Source organism: Aythya ferina (genome assembly GCF_964211825.1).
Source record: "Aythya ferina genome assembly, chromosome: 25".
NCBI classification, from domain to species: domain Eukaryota; kingdom Metazoa; phylum Chordata; class Aves; order Anseriformes; family Anatidae; genus Aythya; species Aythya ferina.
This window is the reverse complement of record NC_140323.1, coordinates 6,239,071-6,259,600: the sequence shown is the minus strand read 5'-3', so window position 1 is coordinate 6,259,600 and position 20,530 is coordinate 6,239,071. Positions and strand designations below refer to the sequence as shown.

Genomic DNA, 20,530 nt, shown 5'->3' with positions numbered 1-20,530 from the left:
ATCAGACTTTTTAATAGCAGTCCATTAGGCTGCATTTCTCCCTGTCACCTCATCTCCTTCTGACAGAGATGGTACACAGAGGCTCCCAAAACCGTGGGTGGGTTTTGAATGGTGGGTAAATAGCTGATATCTAAATATAGACCTAGGAGTGAAAGAAATTGTGTTTGAAATGTATGTTGAGCTTTAAAAAACAAGTTCCTCCTATGTAACAACACTGAGTTAACCTAACAGGCGTATTGGAGACAGACCCACAATGATACCGGAGATAGCTCATGTGGATATAATTATTGTAGACTGTATGGGAGACAGACACAATTATGTGGATGTGGGCAGCCAGATGAAGTGATACAAAGGTATGTGAGGGAGGGGTAGCACCACAGGCACAGAAGAGCAGTGGGTGAGTGAGACACAGAGAATGGGCCAGGAGCCTGGCAGACAGGCTTATCGCAACTGCTGCTCATCTGATCCGTGCAGCTTTCCTGGGGAGACACATGAGAAGGATAAAACACGGCCACTTTTTTTCCGATAGAAAAATCACTGTTCTGTCAGGGTGTTACCGTTTTACAGAAATGCCTCGCTTCCAAGGCCGGTGTTGCTGGAAAGGATTCTGGAGCCTGGGGTAGGATTGCCTCAGGAAGGAGACCTTGTCTGGCACAGCATGCTTTGGGGAACAGATTATCACAGTTTGAAATAAAAAGAAACATCACCTTGTTTTGGAACAGACGCACCCATGTTCCATGCAGGTACCCTCCCTGCCAGTACCTCTCCCGTGCATCCCATGGCGTCTGTCAGAGCAGAGGAAGCACTCCTTGGCCAGTCACAATAAAAAATACGGGGAAAATCTTATATTGACATATTTCAGCTGCACCTTTGAGGCTACATCTGGTAAAACCTGGCACAGCTCCACAGGCTTGAGAGGAAATGCATCACTTTAAACAACTAGCGATAGAGACTTCTATCTGCTGAGGTTCTAACTGTTTCCTTGTGGTGCCTCAGGTTGCGAGCGAAACCCAAATTAAAATTCCACAGCTGATAAGTCACAGTTTAAGAGACACCTTGGAGGAGCACTGGGCCACATCGCTGAAGGGACAGGCTCTCCTGACAGGCATTTCATCTGATTTCTGTCCTCCAAGCCTGCTCCTTCCAAGCAGAGACATCTCCAGAGTTTTTCCACCTCTGCATCAGCCAGCAGCAGACGCAGACCTGTCTAACGTGCAGTTTGGCAGCACTGGTGCATTTGGAAGAGGGTTTTGGCAGTGGGGAAAGGCAACGCAGCAACCAAAATGAGCTCTGGAGGAAAGCACGATTTGTCAGACCCAAGAAATGGTCCTGCATAAGCAGGAATCGCTCCCCAGGCCCAGGCTAGATAACAAGCACTCTGTCTGCATTTATTTACGTGTATGAATAATTAAGGAGCCAGATGGCCCTTGAGCCCCTGGCCTAGATAGAGACGTCTAATTACATTTGGTGTCAGTGGGAGTTGGGCATCGAGGTCCTGTCAAGCTGGGCTCATCCTGGACGATACTTGGGTGTTGCAGAACCGGAGAAACTTGCTGTTTTCTGCAGAAACCTCTCTCTAGAGCTTAAGTGTTTGACTCCTCCTTAAAGCCTGGATGGAGATGACAGCAGAGGAGCCAGTGAGCCTGATGGAGGAGTGGCAAAGAGGGCTCCCATCAGGCTGCTGAGCCCCACAGCCTGATTGATGTGGGCTGAAGACATGCGAGCATCTCAGCTGGGGAGGTGACTGCTTGTTGGCAGTTTTGCATTGAGGCAAGCTGCTTTTCTTCCTGGAGATGCACTTGCATCCCAGCTGGCCATTAGAAATGTCAAAATACATTAGCTTCACTTAGGTGAGGCTACAAGAGCCATCCCAGGAGCTCCTGCCAGCGCAAAAGCAAGCTGGCTTGCACCCTGACCCTCAGCACCACAAAAGGGAGGCAAAAGCTTCCCCCACACAGTCACTGCAGTTCTCATGATGGTCTCTGCCTTCGCCAGCAGCAAAAAAAAAGCTGGAGAACGTCCACCTTGCAGGATCATAGTGAGGTTTGGCAGCAAACTGCAAGGCAGCTCCCAGCACCTCAAGGAAATCCAGGAGAGAGAGGGCTCCTTCCTTCAGCTGAAAAAGAGGTGCCTGGGGTTTGCTTGCAGCCTCTTGGGGAGCCAGCGTGGAGATGGGGGCGAGTTCAAGAGTCCTCAACCTGCCCCAGCTCTTGGCTCAGTTCTCCTGTTGCGCCAAGTGGTGACAGTCCCTGTGAACATCTCAGCCCTCAGGCCTGGGCTTTATTCCTGGTTTGTGCTGGTGTGCTCGATGGGGAATGGTCCCTGTGGGGACTGGTCCCTCATTCCCTGATTTTCCTCCCTGTGCAGCTCAGCGCCAAAATCAATCAGGAGACCTGATAACTGCCCAGCTAAAGCCAAACTCTCTTCCCCGTGCTTCAGCCCAGCTCGGCACCACCTCGCGGCCTCTGCGGACAGCTTTTGCAGCAGCTCCCCAGGCAAGGTGTCCCCCTCCATGCCCCAGACCTAGCAGCATCTTCGAGCGTCCCTGGGCACCCCACTGCTCCCCAGTCCAGCCCCGCTGCCGGCAGAGGGCAGCGGCAGCCCAGGAATTGCCGGCCGGATCCGTTCCCCGTCCCTTCTCCACCCTGTTTCGTTGCTTTTCCTCCGCTGCGCGGGTTTAATTAGTAATGAAGGAATTTATGGAGCCATTAGCACAGTAATTGTTCACTTTCCACCTAATAATCGGAGATTAATGGAAAGGGAAGAATAAACCCCAAAGTAGAGAGAGGATTCAGGCAGCATCAGGGAGCCAGGGCCACATCCTGCACCAAAGCCCAGTGCCCAGAGGACACCCGTCAGCATTCAGCATTACAAAGTCTCGAGCAGCTGGGGCTCCTCTGTGCTCTTGGCCTCCTGCCCTTCCCTGTCCCCAGCTGCCCTCCTCAGGGACATGCTGGGGACAACCCCCCTCCTCTGGACACCAATGTCCATACGGAATGGAGGCACCAGATGTTGGGTACCCATCCCAGAAGAACTCAATGTACCTGCACCCACGCCAAGAGATGAGACTCATCACTCTCCTGGCATCTTTAAGCACTGGGTCCTCTGCTCCAGCCATTGCCATGTCACTGCACGGTAACACGCTGCCACGCCGCGACACAATGAGCCAGCACTGCAGCAGCTTTGCACAAGCTGTGTTCTGCTGGGCAGACAGCAAACAGGTGGCAGCTCCAGATGAGGAGGACTTCACATCATCCCGGGGCCCCAAGATGCCCCAAACACCAGAGATCTGGCTCAGTTTCAGCCAGGGCTGTCAGGCGCCTTTTGGGAATTTGGGCAGGGGAGGACTCCTCTTGGATAGGGACAGGGGAGGCCCCCACCCCTGCTGCGAGCTATAATGTCACCACCAAGTGTGACGTGCTTGCAGGATGAGTGGCTTGCTGTGGAAGGAGAAGCAGTGCAAAGGGATGCTGTGGAAAGCCAGCCCTGCTCTGAACTGCTGGGACCTGTGGCCTTTCCCTGCTGTCCCAGTAGGGTGGAAAGTGCAGACACAGCCTGTGGCAGAAGGTAATTCTCAACCCTTTGCACAAGCAGCTGGGAAGGGATGAGCTGAGCAGCAGCTTGCAGAGCCCAGCACCTGCATGAGGGGACCACAGAGATGGCCCTGTGAGCCAGCCTGCATCCAGGCACCTCACACCTCTCCTCCACCCTCGTAAGCATCCTTACCTCATTCTCCATAGTGCCAAACACTGCCACACACATGCAAAAGTCACCCATCTCTACAGTCTCAGGGGTGCTCTGTGTCATATCTTCCCCGCGCCACGCTCCACAGGTGGGAGTGGAGAGCAGCGTGCCGAGCAGCATGTCCTCTGCTCTAGCACGGCCTATCCCTTCACAGCACCTCTTTCTACAGGCATACAGTTGAAAGCACAAATCTTCACAAAATGTTCCTCCCTCTGACACCTTCCCAAGCAAAAATGGTGTTGTGCTGAAAGGCATCACCCCTGCAGCAGGCGAGGAGGCCAGAAGGTGCCAGGGAGCCCTCCAGTATGAGGACACATGCTGACCACAAAACGCAGACTTTGTTTCCATTTATCCTCCTTCCCCAGCCCGTGCTACGCATGGGCAGCCTGATGCTGGTTTCTCTTCACTGTCACCCAGGGACTGGTTCCCACCTCCTCCTAAGCACTGCCTGTGCCTCGGTTTTCCCATGCTATGGGTTTTCAGAGAGGGCTTTTCCTGTGCTAGACAGGTGGGGAAAGAAGATTCTCCAACCGAGATAGTTCCCTCAAAATCACCAAAATGCCCCCAGCACCTCCCAGTTCATGTACTCCAGCACAGGTTTGTTGTGCCTCTACGCTGTTAGTGGGAAGGAAAGATGGCAATTAAAATAAATTAGAGGCTGGCAGGGAGCTGTTACAATCTGAATAGGGTGGGAACTCAGGCAGGAGACAATCAATAAAGCAGGGGTGTAAGGAGACACCCACCAACCTTCAGGCAGAGCCCTGAAATCAAAAGCCTGCCTGACTTTGCTATTGGAGCAGTGCTGGCCCTGAGGAAGGAAGGTGTGAGCTGAGTTCCCTCCAGCCCTTGGGCTTCCAAGCTGGCAGCTGTGGGCAAGGCTTTGCTGCTCAAGGAGACCCTTTTGCACAGCGTAACGGGATCCTCTGCAACTTGGAGGAGCAGTGAATAATTCATGGGCTCTGGCAGATCACGCAGCCCTGGGGCAGACCTGGGATTTTATCCTTCCTTCAGCCCAAGATGCTCCTAGGAACAAGGGGACCTTCCTACTCCTGAAGCACTGGGGACTGAAAAACACTTTGGGATCTCAGAGCCAGTGGGCGAGCTGAAGCAAAGCACATTGTGCTGCTCCCAGCTGTCCCAGTGTGTCACCTGCCACGCATCAGCCCTGCAGCAGCTTCATACCGTCCTCCTGGGGGAACCATGCTGAGCGCTTGTCTCTCTCCTTGAAGGCATTTCAGGACCATTTCAATCCCATGCACGTCCACCTCTCCTGGTCCACCAGCAGCTCCATTGGTTCCCTTCCAGAAGGGCCAGGCTCAGCCCTGTACCTCTGTGGCCATTCCCAGCCGCTGTGGCCCAAGGAGCAAAGATGGACAGCTCTCAGGCAGGCAGTTACTCCTGGGGGAGGAAAACTGCGATGGACTGGGTGGTTACACAGCAGGTGCCCTGGATGTGGCCTGCTGATGGACCCTGAAGGAAGATGACCTTGTTTCGGAAGCCCCAAAGGACCAGCACGTGGCTGCATGCTGCATCGAGGCAGTTGACAGGCACGGGGAGGTGGCTGGGAGCCACCTTGCCACCTCTGCCCCACGTCTCCCCCTCTTCCACCCCAGCAGCCTCCATCCCTCCAACCTGCACTGGATCCCATGGGTCTTCATCAAAAAACGTTCTGTACATTTGGTGCCTGGAGCTCCCTCAGCCATGGACTATGAATTCTTGCTAAATATATATTTAAGGGAGTCATGGGGATATTTTTAAATGACCCCTGAAGCTATTTCTGCTTAATCTCCCTCACTTTTCCTCTGTCTCTCTCCCTGATCTCCTCTGCAGAGGATGAGAGCTCATTTTCATCTCTCCTGTCTGGGCGACAAGGAGCCTGGCCGAGTGCAGACAAAAGCCAGTCCAAAAATGAGCAGACAGAGCTGAGAGAGAACAGCACCCGGGTCTGCTCCAGCCCAGAGCAACCAGGGTGAAAAACCCCTCTGCAGCCCTGCCCAGGTATGCAAGGGGCTTTCGGCCCCTCTCTGATCTGAGAGGAGAGGAAACCCAACCACTCAGTGCGAGACCTGCGTGCAGTCCTGGTGCTGGGGCCAGCCTTCAGCCCACGCTCAAAAGCAAATACATCCTGGCACGCTCCACTTGCAGCCCTGCCCGCAGCCCCACCACTGGCTTTCTTTCCACCCAGCCCAAGCCATTTCACTGCTCTGCGTCCCAGTTCCCCCATCGGACACCTGGGGGTAATCACCCGGCCCTGCGGCTGGGGGGCCCCGGTGCCTCCCGGCCCTGCAGCTGGAAGAGGTTATTTTCTGAGGCAGCCCTCAGGGGAAGGGCACTGGGTGTGCACTCACACACATGTGGATTTATTACACCTAAATGCTGCCAGGAGAGGCATACAAATGAGTGAAAAAGCCAAGGAACTATTTGTTTAACCCTTTCAGCCCCATGGCAGTCCCCTGCCCCATCCTCCTGCTGGTGCCCTTGAGAAGTTGCCCTTGTTCATCGCAGGCAAATGCTTGTTCATCTTCCCTGCAGGTGTGATTTGCCCTTCAGGCTCTGCCCATGGCCCATGCCATCAGTCCTGTTCACAGGCCATTAACTCCAGCATTGAGCTCTACCCCTCCCTCCCCTTTCCCCGACTGTTTCAGTTTGTGCGTTTCTTAGATTTTTGCCTGACTCCTTTGGGTGGGTTTAGTGGAAGCAGCAGGGTTGCCTGATGGCTTCCAGCAGAAAAGGGAGAAATATTCCTCCTCTGTTCTCTCTCACTGACTCTCTATTGCTGTCTTCCCTCCCAAATTTCCTCACATGGAGCCTGCCATTTGCTTTCTTCCAGCAGTTCCCTTGCTGCTCAGGCACTTCCAGGTGCCTCCAGCCTGCGAGGCACAGACTGACCAGGCTCCCTGTGGGAAATGCAGACAAGAGCAGGTAGTAAAGCAGGGAGGGAATCTAACTCCCTGAGCCTGAAGCAGGATTTAACCCACATCTGGACCATCCTGAGTGAGCAGCCTCATTCTGAAGCCTGCGTTTCACCAGTAAGATTTAACCATCAGGGTCCAGCCTGGACTTCTCACAGACTCCCCCAAACCATCCCACAAGGCACGTGGAGGAGCATGGACATGGGAACAGACATCTCACAGCCCAAGGACACTCAGAGCTTAGGTTTTGATCCAAATCTCTCCAGAAAGCTTTATGAGACTCTAGTTGCTTTTCCCTGGTGCTTAATGACCTCGGGGGTAGAGGCTGCCAGTAATCAAGTTACCATCACTCTGCCGAGATGCAATAACCGCTGCTGACACTCACAGTGCATTCATGGCAAGCTACATTGCGTGATTTGGTGCAGCCTGTTTCTCCTTGGGTGCTTGCTACACATTCAGGAGTTTGGCACTATAGTTGTTTCTCACACCTCAGTCAAAGGCAGACTTGAGCTGCTGCAAATATTTGTCTGCTTGCTGGAAAAAAAAAAAAATCAAAAATAATGGCTGAGAGATGGGACATAGGAGCTGTGAACAGGAGAAACTGCATGGCTTACTTCTTACCACAGGTCCTTTGAAAGTCCTCTTGTGCATTCAGTCTTGGAGATGCTTCACAAACTGTTGCATCCACATTTCAGCACAAGACAGATCCAGGATCCTTCTCTCTTAGGAGCTCAGCAGCATCCACATACTACATACAACCCAGCACACCTGATGAGAACAAGTACGAATGGGCTGAGATGCCCTGAAACACTTCTTGGAGGGGGAGCCTGACCCCAGGAGACCACTGAGATGAGGAGAGGAGACCCTACAGCTTCACTACATGTTACACAAAGTGAGAAAAATCTTCTGCCATGACCTGCACACAAGACCTAACCACTCTGCTTCCCCACTGCTGAGAGCTAGGCAGCCCCAGTACTGCTGCTGAGGCTGGGACATCCCCGGGCTATGCCCACGGACCAGCCAGGATGGCTGCAGCTGCCTGCCAAGAGCTTCTGTGACAGAATTGCTTGCAGATGCTCTTGGTGCAGGTCCAGGACACCCTGAGCTTCTGCAAGCTAGACCCGGGCACGCAGCACAGAGCAGACCTGCACTGTCTCGTCCTGGCTCCAGCCGTGCTTCAACAGTGTTGCTGCAGGAGGCCAAGTGATGGAATGACAGAGGGAGAAAATGGTCTCCTTCACTGTTTACTCAGTTTTAAGTGAGGGACAGCAGAATATTGTGCATGATGCTGTCACCCTTTACATTTCAGAGGAACCAGAGGTTGCTGTTGCCTAACAGCAGCATTTGGGGGCATGGCGGGATGGAGCTCTGCAGGACACAGGAACTCTGTGGGAACAACCCATAGAGCAGTACTGGAGACACAACCTCAGCTGGGGCACTGCAGAGCAGGGAGGACTTTCCCTGAAGTGCCAGCACCCCACTGCATCCCTTCTCTGGCTCCCGAGGGAAACCCAAGTATGTAGGCTGTAAAACAGGGCAGTTCAGAGCCCTCACTGTCCCCTCTACCTCACATTACTTTTCCTTCTTGCCCACTTCTGTCATCTGCAGGGTGCTGGGGTCAGAGGATGGCTCATGGCGAGCTGTGCCCAGCCACCCACATGTCCCTAGCACCACCCTGGGGACCTGCTCAAAGACTGCACACCACAGTACAGCAATGACAAGAGCTGGGTCTCAGCGAGGAGCTAGCATGATAACCTACATCCTTTCTGCACCCAACCAGTTACATGGCTCTTTCTGGGATGCTGATGAAGCACTGTGCACCACATTGTGGGGAGGTGGCAGATGTGCACATTGCTGGGAGGTGACATTGCCACCACCCAGCATGGACAGGAGCAGAGGGGACTGGTTTAAAGCCATATCCATCACTGCAACCCCACTGCAGGGTGTGAGATTGGCTCCAAGCTGCCCAAGGGGAGGTGGAGCCCACCCAGCACCTCAGCACCCAGAGAGGCTTCATCTCTGTAGACATGCCCAGAGGACCAGAAGGGTCTTGCCCAGATCAACAACACGGTGAAAAGCCGTCCATTTGCGGGTGCCGCTTGCAAAAAAAACAAGCATGCAAGCTGACCAAAACCAGGTCCTGTCTTGGTCATTCCCCTTGGCAGCCCTGCTGCCTCCGTCCCGGTACACTGGATGCCTTCATCACTCTGAGCCAAAGATTCATGGCGAGGGCTCTCAGCTCACCACTCAGGCAGGCGCTGTGCTGCCACCCAGAGAAGGACTCCCAAGGACGTGAGCTGAGGGCGGTCGCACTGCAACTCGCTCTCCTCCATCAGCTGGATTAAGGACCATTTCCTACTTCTTCACCAAGGACAGTGGAGAAGGGCTGTGACCACATCAAGGTGACCAGCTCCAGGTTGCTAGGGGCTGACCTCCAGCACATGGAAGAGGAGGTGGCACAAACCTCTACGAGAGCATCACACACCCCAGATCCCAGTCAGGGGGCAGCTCTGCAGCCTTTACCCCCCTTCTCTCCCCTCCTCCTCCAGCCGCTTTCCCCACAGGGAGACAGGCAGCAGCTGAGATAATTTACCATTTAATGTGGGCAGATGGCTTAATTTAAACAAAATCAGAGAGGAGGGAAGCCAGGCTGTGAATGCCTTGATGAGTTCAGGCTGTTCTCCTTTCCCTCCCCCTCCCCTTCCTTCAACCTTTCTTCAGCAGCAGGTAAGGTCCCCAGTGTCAGGATCCAACGGGGCTGGATCCAGTCCTAAAGGCTCCTTGGGTCCTGTCATCCTTCCTGAGCTTCACTGTGTGGGAGGGAGAAAAAAAAAATCCAGGTGCAGCAACAGTCAACATCCCCCAAGCCCTTTTGCAGCTCAGTTTGGAATACAGAAACCCTGGAGATCTTCACCTGGAGGGGTTGGTTTGGCTGGCAGCAGGTATGAGGGTGGTTAGAGGTGGTAGCATGGCCACCCAGAGCTTGTGCCCCAAGGACTGTAGGGACAGAATCTGTCCTGCAGTAGTGGGGATAGAGAGACTACGTAGGCAGATTTGAGGATGAACCAGCTGTGGTGGGGAGGCTGTTGAGAGGAAGAAGGGATGGATGGAGACCAAAGGGACTGCAGCCCCTGTGCTGCACCATGCTAAATCCCTTCCTTCACCTGTTCTGTTCTTTGAGGTCAGCCCAACGGGCAACATACCCACTAATCCCTTCCAAAACTCCCATTCAAGCTGTGATCTGCCCAAGGCTTCATTGCGCTCCCAGCTCTTCCCCATCTCAGGGTCTTCCACCCCCAACCAAAGCCTGCTCAAGCTTCAGCCATGCAGGTCCCATCTTGTGCCCTCCGAGCCCCTTTCATGGTGAGGTCCTGCCTAGGCTGGAGCTTCCAGGGCTGAAACATCCCAGCTCCCCTGGGCCGCAAGGGCCAGCTGGGGTGGGAAGGCAGATCTGAGCCGAAACCATCGCCAGGGCCCACTGGTGAACACGGAGGATAATCAGCAAAGCTATCATCAAGCATTTGGTGTTCAGCACTGCTGTTTCCTACCAGGGTATTAACCCAGCACGGCTCCCTTCGCTCACCAGGAGAGCCAGGCAGCTAGCCCTGTTCCAGGCCAGCATCATCGACCACCACCATCCCCTCCTGCAACCCTGAGAGGGGGAAAACACCCACAACAATTGCACCAACCCCCGTAATTTCCAGAACAAACACAGCGGGATCGTATCTGTCAAGAGACAGAGATTTTCCTATAATTACCCACATCCCCTATGCACATAACAAATCCATCTCGGTTATGCAGAGACTTTTCATAAGAGGTTGCATGGCCGTAGGTGATTGCTTTAAAAAGCTACCCACCCATGGAGTTGTGCTTTCTGTGCTCGTTCCCTCCACAGTAATAAACGCTAATAATAAAGCTTAGCACCACACAGCATTTCATGGCCTGTCTAATGCAGGAAGTCAAAGTGGCTGAACACAATGGTCTCTTCTAATCACAGAAATAATAATAATCCAAGGAAAAAGCCAATGCAGCCTTCTGGAGGTGCAGAGCATGGTCTGAAGGGCTAGCAGCCTTGATTTGGGATTTAAAAGCTGAGTCGGGGAGTTCAGTGAGGTGCCCTCAGCTAAAAAGTGCATTGATGGCAGAAGCCAGGGCTGGGGGTTTGCAGCCCCTTTCTGCCCTCCCATCTGTGTCCATGAGCCTGCCTTGGGTTCAGTGAGCTTGTGCCAAATGTGGCTGAATTATTCCCATCTCCCCCCAGCAATTTTCTCCACCATTACCCTAATTAGCCCCCCCCCAGCCCTGGCGGGTTGCTCAGTCGAGGCTACGGGGGTCTGGGGAAGAGGCTCGGTGTTGGATCTGTGCAGAGCAGCTGCTTTGAACGGTGGCTGCGGGTGGTGATGAGCAGGGCTGATAGCCAGCACGGCTGCCTCACTGCCGCTGATCCGAATTTCAATCAGGCCAGGAGAAACCCATCCAGCTGTATCCTCCACGGGGAAGAAAACAGAAAACAGTCCTTGGGAAGCTACTGAGATGCAATTAGCAATGGGGCACGGAGGTGGAACATGGGGTAGGGTGGGCTGGAAGGTACCTGCTGGGGAGGTAGGAGAGTCAGAGAGAGTTTTGTTCTGCTCTCTGGACACCTGGAGCACAAAAGCAGCAAGGAAGTGTGGGGAGAGGAGCCAGGAGCAAAGGTGATGGGGCTGATTAGGAAGCTTCTCTTTTTCCTTTCACCTGGTGAGGTTTTGGTCAGGGACCATGGCCACAAGAGGCAGAAGAGTGTCCCTCCATGGCTCAGCTACTTGTTGTGGAAGTCGGGGATGCACCTCTTTAGGATTGCCTATCTGAGCTGGCAAGGAGGGAGCATGGCAGCAAGGAGGGACCCAGGCACCTCAGGGACATGTGAGCCAGCTCATCACCCACATGTCAACTCATCCCTGCTGGCCTGCCACGATCCTGCCCAGCCTGTTGCCCTGAGCCTGCCAGGGCAGTGCCAGCTCTGCAGCAGACACAAGGGGATTTGCATCGATTTGCCAAGAGCAGCATCCTTGGCACAGGCTCCTCCCCAAGTGCCCAGAGCTCCCACTAACGCCGTGGGCAGTGGCTCCCTCCTGGCTGCTGCCCACCCTCTGCCCTCCCCAGCCACCAGCAGGTCCCTCTGCAGTGTCCCGGCCCCATGCTGCTCCATCAGAGGGTACAGAAGTGAGTCCTGACCCATACACACTGTGTGGCTTTGAGAGCTGAGTCCTCACATGCTCATCACTTCCCTCCTGCTGGCATGGCTTTTTGTTGCAACACAAAGCTGTTCTAAATGGAGAGAGAGAAAAACATCTTTAGGACCAAACCAGGCTGTTTTACCGCAGAGGCTCGTTGACTGCAGTAACACCTGGGCAACCCCAGAGGGACAGGAAGCCTTGCTTTGTCAAGCTCGCCTTGATCAGACAATGGAGCCAGAGAGCAAAACTCTCCCCATCCTCCTTCCCCACCATATACCGTCCTCTGTACACCTCCCACCCAAAAAGAGACAAATTTAGAAGCCCCAAATTATGAACTGCAATTATGGGATAGTGGACACTGCCTGCAAGCCGAGCAGCAGCCCCACGACCAGGGCTTTAGCAGAGGGTGGGGGACATCAAGGGGAGCCCTCACTGTCCATCCTCCATTTATACCCAACATTTTCTGCAGTGCAGGAACCCTCATTCTGCTGCACAGGACCAGCAGGTTTCCCCATCAAAGCCACCACTAAGACTGGAGAGGACTTGCCCATCTCCTCCAGTCTCTCCCTAATTGCTTCCCACATCTGCTCTGCAGGGGTTGCTCCAGTTCAGCCCAGACTCTTAAAGCACATTTATTCCCCCAAACTCAGCTCTGCCAAGCCCATCAGCACACGCTGGCTTTTGGCTCACCAGTCAGCACTGAGGACACATTTAAACCGGAATGTGACGTCCTTCTCTGAGAGGGACAAAGGCTTGGGGAGCACGAAAAGCCCCCGGTCCAGCTGACTCCCAGTTATTCTGCTCAGAAATTGGCAGAGGTATTTTCAGAGCCGTTAACATCCAATTAGCATCTCTCCGTTCAGCAGGGCCCTGGGTGAGCTGGCAGGCGAAACAGGGCAGATGTGAGGCTGGAAGGAACTGCAGCTCTCCCATTATGGTAAGTTTTCCAAAACCCACTGGTTGTGTCCCTAAATAGTTTCCTTCCGTGAACAGTGAGATGGTGTCAGCTGCTTTTTTTAAATTAACATCAGAAAATAACAAAGAGCTGCAACCAGCAGCTATAAATGCAAAGCAGAGGCTGGAGCATTGGGGTCCCACGGGGAGGGAACAGGAGGTCTGCACTGAGAAGGGCTCAGCAAGACAATTTGCAGCATTTAAAGGGGACAATGCTGGCACCAGCCCTGTAAGACACTGCTGCAGCCTTCCAAAGCTGCTCGGACATGGTTGACTTCCCCTTTCCTTGCAAACCGGAGAGAGGGAGACGGTATTTACCCAGCTGGAAATAACCATAGCATCCCTACTGCAAGGTGCTCTTGGGATTCTCCCTTCTTACCCTGGCCAAGCCTCCCGTGGTCCCACTGTATAAAGGAGAGCACAATGCTGTGCTGCAAACAGAGCAGCATTTCCCACAGGTCTTCAAGCCTGCAGCTCTCTGATATACCCCATCCCATGCCCTGTCCAACCATCCCTGCCTCCCATTGCTGCAGCATTGCGAATGGAGCAGCAAAGTCCCCCTCTTCCCTAAAATTCTCTGCATGATGGAGAATTTAGGCATGTTACAAAAATATTAGTGTCAATAGACACCTGGAGTGCTACATTTTTATTTTATTATTATTATTATTATTTTCCTGCCAGCTGTTGAGCAAATATAATTTTCTGTGAGCAGGAAACAAAGATTAAGAATAGCTCACCCCAGGAACAAACAAAAGATTAATGACAGAGGGGGCCCAGTCGGGTGGCGGTGATAAGAGGGAATTCATTTGTATGTGTTCCTGCAGCATCCTCGAGATGTGGGTTTAGAAAAGGCTGTAGTTGCCATGAGCATCTGGCAGGGGGAAGAGTACAGTCCCATCACACAATCCCTGACCTCAGGGACACAGAGGACTCCTTGTGACACAATACCCCAGCACCCAGCAGGGTCTCACCTTTCTGCCTGGCTGAACCCCAACCCCAACAACATCATGAGGGTCCTATATCAATCAATGGCAAGCAGTGGGAAAAAAAAAATAATAATTTTTTAAAAAAGGTTAAAAAAAGAAAAAGAAAAGAAAAAGTGACAAGAGCTGAAGCAAGAGCCTCAGATGCTAGAGTACCTCTAGTAACATTTCCTTGACTCCATGGGCACAGAAAATTTCCAGGACCACACAAACTCAAGGAGTTGGGTTGAAATATGACTTACTCCATTTTACTACCCAGAAAAAGGAAAACACACCATTTTCTGAACGGAGCCTGCACAGTAGCAGGTCTAAGTATGTCATGAGCGTAGATAAGAGCCCATTGTGTCTGTTGCTTCCAGTGCTGGAGAATAACCTATTGGACAGGAGTTGTTTCAGGCATGCTGAGTGCAGCCTAGGGATGGCAGAACAGCTATTAATGAAAATGGAAGTGGTTTTCAATTAAAAAAAAATAAAGCCAATGACAACAGTTTCTAGATCAAAAGAAACCTATTCACAAAAAGTGTTCTGTTTGGGCAAAAATGTTAATAAATCAGGCTGAAAAATGCTGCTGTAAAAATCATTTTTTTAATACAAGTTTTCAACTTGGATTTTATTTCAAGGACATGAGGTTTTAAACACCTATTTGTCTTTTATTGAAAAAGGCTTTGAAAAACTGAATACGTTTTTCTGCAGACAGGATTTCAATTCTTTCCTGGGTGAAAGATGGGAAAGCAAAAACTCTGCTTTGAAAACTGAACAACTTTGTTCCTCCATGGCTATTCTCCGCTGGTTTAAAAACCAAAACACCAAACTGTGTCACAGAGGCCATGGTGGCTTAGGGTCTGCTACCTTGGGTCTGCCTGAGGCCTTGCTGTGAGGTCTCTGTTCCACCTCCATGAAGCCCACCGGCACCGAGGACCTCACCAGGAGTGCTGGATCCAGGAACACCAATCCATGCCAGCCCTGCCCAGAAGATGCACCATGTTCACACTGCCACGGGTCTGCCCCTGCAGACCCAGCAGCCCCATGCAAGGAGCTGGTGATGGGGTTGGCCACTCCAAGACCTGGGCTTTGTTTTGTGTTTTTATCATCACACTTCTACTGCATGGTTTCAACTTCTGTTGGGGCAGCTACATGTGGTCCCAAGCAGCTTTGCTGGGTCTCTGCTCATTCTACATAGGAAGATAATTTGCTAATTTAACTCATTGCTCCCTCTCCCCACACCAAGAGCCTCTGCCAGCCACCACCAACTTTGCAAATCCTCCCAAAAAACACATCCAACCCTAAAAAAACACATACCAGAAGGACGGGACAGGATTTAAAGCCTGGCTTGCACCCATCCACCTTTTAATACCATTTTGCAGCCTAATGCCCTCCTCTCTGCATCCCAGATGAGAAGGGATCGGGATTTATAGCCACCATTTGCCTTCTGGATCCGGAGCTTGGCCATGCCTCGCGCCCGCTCCCTACCTGCTGCTTTTTTACAAGGAAACGGGTTGCCCTGGAGCCGGGTCTCCATGGAAACTCAGGTTTTTCAGACACTCAATGGAAGATGCTGGCACGGAGAGGCTTGTGCAGGAATACTGATTCAGCCCCAGCGTCTGTAACACTGACTGCATGTTAATCCTGCTCTGCTACCCAGCGAGCTAAAAATACCCCGCGCACTGTCGCCTCCTGAGCTCGCGTAAACAGCTTAAAGCAACACGGCACTGCCAGCATGGAAATTTCATGAATCAGCTAAAAAAAAAGGAGATGGGAGAGGTGATGGAGGGGTCTCAACCCTTGCTGCAGCATGGGAAGCATGTATCTGCTTGAGGGATGGAACAGAAGGATCAACAGGAGATGGGAGGCTCTGCACCACATGGGTCTGTGGGGGTTTGTTTCACCTCTCCAAAGTGGCCCTTTACAGGGGTAAAGGCAAGAAACCAAGGTTGCCCTCAGTCCCAAGCCATCTGGGAGTGCAATGCATTAATTGACATGCCAGGCTCAACATGTAGCACAAATGTGGGCTGTGGCATGCAGCCACCTGTCCCCAGCAAGGGGCTTCGGGGTGGTCTGAGGAGGGGGCAACCTTGGTGAGTAGCAGCCTGGCATGGTGCTTTGCCTTCTCATATCATCACTCTGCAAAAAAGATGTTGGGGTCCAGCAAACAGAAACCTTGGGGATAGGGACACTGGGGCTGTGGACGTTGCCAGTGCCCTCACTGCACCCGAGCTGCAAGTCAGCCCAGCATTACTGGGACCATAATAGGCAAACAAGATCATGCTCTCCTCTCTGCAGTTAGTCGAGGCTGTCCTCAGCTGACTCCAAGAACATCTTTTTGCAGAATACACATATACCTCTCTTTTTTAAAGGCATTTCCCACCATTCCCTGGGAAGCAACACCTAGATGAGGAAACTGAATCATGAGCCTGCTTGCTCAGCACCACAGAAATGTGGCTAAAAGCTAGGAGTGGAAATCCAGGTTTCCCAACATCCCCAGCTATGCCCCAGATGCTGCCCTTTGCCTCCAAAGCCACTGCAGCCTGCAACACCCCTGCATGCATCACAAGCACCCTGCTAACCCCAATTAGCTCTACCTTCTAAACAAAAGGATCCCAAAGCCCAGAGCAGTAGGATGAGCCTACATCCAACAGCACTGAGGATGCTCATCCAATGTAGCAGCTGGCTGTAGAGTTGCTTTTTCAGGGGAAACTGCATTTGTACTTTTGCTTTTGTCCCTGGCACAGAGAAACAGCCAGCATTCCCAGGGCCTAGGAGAAGGTGCTTTAATCCTTTGCTTTCATTTGGAACCAGAGAAGGGGCAGAAATGCCATCCCCAGATCACAGTGGGAGGATTTAAGGTGGGTGATAAACAGGGCTTTGTGGTGGAAAGTTCCCCCCTTGCACTGCCCAGAGCAGGAAAAAAACAATTTCCCAGTTAAAATAAATAAATTGATAAAAATCCAGGCATCCACTTCTGGGGACAGGGGAACTTGCTACAGAGTTCCTTGCTGCTGGCTCAGGGAGGGGAAATGGCACCTGGACACCCTGCTGTCCCCAGGCATTGCCTCCCAACGTTCTCCCTGTGATCAGTCTGCTTTCTCAGCAGTGTTACAGGAGTGCAAGTAAGGGAGGAGGGAAAAAAGAACATTCTAGGTCACTTTTTTTTTTTTTTTTTTTTTTTTTTTTTTTTTTTTTTGTGGGCTCTTAGAGCTTTCCGAGCTTTCCCGGACATTGGCTCTGAATAGCCAGTGGTGTAAAAGAAACCCATGCAAGGCTTGCAAGGTCTGGCCAAAAATGGGCTGCAAGCTCCAGTGCATGCTGTAAAGAAAAGCAATTCCAGGCTTGATTTATTTATTAAATTTAATCACATTAAATGAGTGGGAACTGGACATAATCAACCCCACCATCCTTAGCCCTCCCTGCCAAAACCTCAGCGCTAACCCCACTAGACTGAAACATCACAGCAGGGAGCGGGCAGTGTGGGGATGGGGCAGCCGGGTGCTGCAGCCAAGCTCAGCCCCTGTGCTCGTGACAGTGTCATGCCAGAGGCGCTGGACCCCCGGGGGCTCGACAGGCAGAAAAGTGCCTCTGGGCCCACAGGGTCCCAGGCAGAAATGGCTCCTCTTGCCCCAGGAGTTCAGCAGGCTCCCCCGCTCCTAAATCCCCCAGGCAAGGCCACAGCCTCTTGCCATGGCTGGCAGAAAGCCTCTCGCTGTGCTCAGGTGCAAGAGGAGTGCAGGGGCTGTGGGGAGCAGTCTCCCCTTGGTTTCCACAGGTGGCCTCTAACTGGCTGAGGAGCGCACACGGGACTGCGTGCACCGAGCTGTCTGCCCGCTCCGAGTCCCTCAAGGAGGAGCTGCCCACTGCTGGCAGCACTGCCAAGAAGGGGATTCAAGCAATCTCCCTGCTCCAACATGCCTGGTGGGCTGCAGGCAGCCTGTTGCACCCAGCATTATGGCTCCACCGCCTCAAGCCCCATTGCAGGGACAGGGCAGCAGCACAAAGCTCTGGCGATGCTCAGCCCCGTTTATCTGCTCACAGCCAGGAGGCTTAGCACACACTCCCCTCTCCTGGGCTTTTCCCCAGGCTGGTCCCTCAGTCCCTTGACGCCTTTGCAACCCCTTGCCCTGCAGCACCCCCAGCCCCCTCCCACTGCAATGGGGCCCCAGCAGGTTCCGGGCTCAGAGGGGCAGGGGGAGCCCCTCGGCCAGCACCCCAGGTGCCACTGCCCGGCCATACACTGCTCCCAGCCTACTTCCCGAGATTAAAAATAATGTGCTCATCATGCTGGCATGGCACCATGGAGCCTCTCGTTTGTTTTTATTGACAGCACCATCTTCGGCTAATTAAAATTCCTTTAAGTGAACCCGCCAGCTGATCCCAGCCCTGTGGCCAGCAATGCTGTCACAGACTTCCCCCCCAGACATTTTGCCCATTTTCCCTCCCTGCCACGTCCTGGCCTGCATGCCCTGCTGCGTGCCCCCTCCCTGCTCCACCTGCCTTCCCTCCCCTTCTGTTCTTTCTTCAAAAATAAAGAAAGCATCAAAAATGCTCAGGGAGATCGGGGGGTGGGGATCTATTTGGGAAAGGAAAGCAGGAGGTGTAAGAACGTGCCAGACCCCTTCCCCATCCCTTGTCGCCCTCCTCCTTCTTGTCTTGTGCTGGGTTTGTACCTAGAGGGCCGTAAGCCAAGGGACGCCAGCCAGGAGGGGACTCGTGCCAAGCACGCCTGAATCCAAGCCTTGCTGCGAGGAGCAGCAGTGCTCGGGAGACCACAGGCAGCTCCCAACAAGCAGCAGTGCTAGCAATGGCTCCACCTGGGATGGGCAACTCTGCAGAGACGTGGGGAGCATCCTGCCACTGGTGGCAGTGGTGGGAAGGTGACATTTGGATCCCTTCCCTGCTGTCTATCTGCAAAAGTTTTCAGTTCCTCATGGGGACAGCAGAAGTGAAACCTCCTTCCTGCTCCCCACTGCATTTCTGCTCAGCCAGGAGCTGTTGCTCCTCCATGCCTGGCATCGGCCCCCCTAAGAGGGTTTTAGCCTCCCCAGAGGCCTGGCCTCTCCCATCTCCATGCCTCCACCTGCCCTGACCCTCTTGGGTCTCAGGAGCCCATGAGAAGTGGGGATGCCCATGGCCATGGCCAGCAGCCTGGTGCACAGCCACAGCCATCAAACAGCTGGAGGAAGAGCTGCCAGGCATGGGGCTGCACCCCCTGGCACAACACTGGCCCGTCTGACAGGGCCCACTCAGACCCCCACGGCACACAGCGGGAAGGATCTCACCTGGCCAATGTGTTGCCCACCAAACACGTGTCTTGGTCACAGGTTATGCTCCAGAGGCAGCGTTGTCCTTCAGCTTCCCAGCCTTGGGATCTCTGCTCCCCCTTCACACCCCCTGTGCCATTTGCTCATCTGCCCAGATGTTCCAAAGCCCCATCAGGATCAGAGCTGCAATGGGAAGGGCTGCAGGGTGCAGAGTTGCTGGGATGCGTTGTCCCCATACCTCCATGGTGCTGTAATGGGATTTGCAGGGGAAGTACTAGTCCCTACAAGATTTCAGGGGTTTAAAAGCAAATGGAAAAAAATCCAGACTCCTCCTAAATCAGCAGCATGAAGCCATCCAGGGGTGCTGCTGATCCCTGGGGATCAGCCACAGGTCCCTGACCCACAGGTTTGTGCCTCCTGATTAATTTGTGCACAGGAATCAGCAAGAAACAGGTTGTACATTCCTGCTGCGACATGGACTGGCAATGGGAAGAGGCTTTGTCTGTGTTGGAGAAGAGACTTTGTCCTGCTGCCCAGGGACACCACAGGGACATCTTCAGCCAGCTTTGGACCATCTGCCCACCACGTGCCCACCTGTCCCCAAACCCACCTCCCACAGGGCCAGGCTGCACCTGCCCCCTGTGCATCACCGAGATACTCCGAGCACTCCTGCCACCACCACAGTCTCCAAACTCTGTGAGCACAGCCCAGGGGGATGCAGCTGCCCAACATCATTTGAATGAGCATCCCTGACCAGACAACCCGAGCACTTGGCATCAACCCCAGCATGCAGCCACCTCGGCGCTGGAGAAGGGCCACAGTGCTCAGCGTCCTCAGGGACACGGCAGCCATGTGCATTTGCAAATGGTTCTCTCCAGCCGGAGTGGGAAGCAGAGCATCTCTCTCCCAGCCTCAGAGGAAGGCTCACTCTGTAATTGTTGTTTGGCTACCAGCCACTGATTGCTCACATTTGTGACTGCTTTCTTTTCGGTTTTGTAGCAGCAGCTCTTTGGTTCCTCTGGTTTTAACCTTCCATTCTCCCCCTGCACCACCAGCCCCAAATAAAAGACCTCATGCCCCCAGGCAGGTTGTCCCGGGAGGATACATCCCGGGATCATCTTCCTCCATGGGGCTCCAGCTGAGGCCCCTCCAGCTAACTGCAACAGTCATGCCAGGCCTCTGCAGCATTCTGGGGGCTCACACAGCACCTGGGGGTGCAGAGGGTTTAAACCGTCTGTGGAGCCGTTCAGAAGGTGACACCAGCAGCAACCCATCTTCAAAAGGGTGTGAAGTAGCAGCCGTACACCACCCAAACAGCTTCATGCCATCTGCTTGGTTCTGCTGCCCGTCTGCCCAGGCAGCTCAGGGAGCATTGCTCCCTTCACCTCAATGCAGTGTTCACTCTGAAACCTAAGGATGGCACCAGTATGGCCATAATGTTAATTATTTCATCTTTGCTAGTCAGAGCA

The 20,530-nt window shown here is 53.3% G+C and overlaps 1 long non-coding RNA gene across 6 annotated transcripts; it reads right to left on the bottom strand.

Moving 5' to 3' along the window:
• Positions 1-88: 88 nt before the first annotated feature.
• On the bottom strand, positions 89-9,210 carry LOC311423589. 6 transcript variants are annotated; one of them, XR_014685746.1, is made up of 4 exons: positions 8,901-9,210; positions 7,271-7,424; positions 3,045-7,190; positions 89-2,735 (listed from the first exon to the last, which is right to left on the bottom strand). It is a non-coding gene; the product is annotated as an uncharacterized lncRNA (long non-coding RNA). The 6 variants fall into 6 exon arrangements; XR_014685747.1 differs by having other exon boundaries at positions 89-3,199; positions 4,927-7,190; XR_014685748.1 differs by having other exon boundaries at positions 89-5,142; positions 5,811-7,190.
• Positions 9,211-20,530: the final 11,320 nt, after the last annotated feature.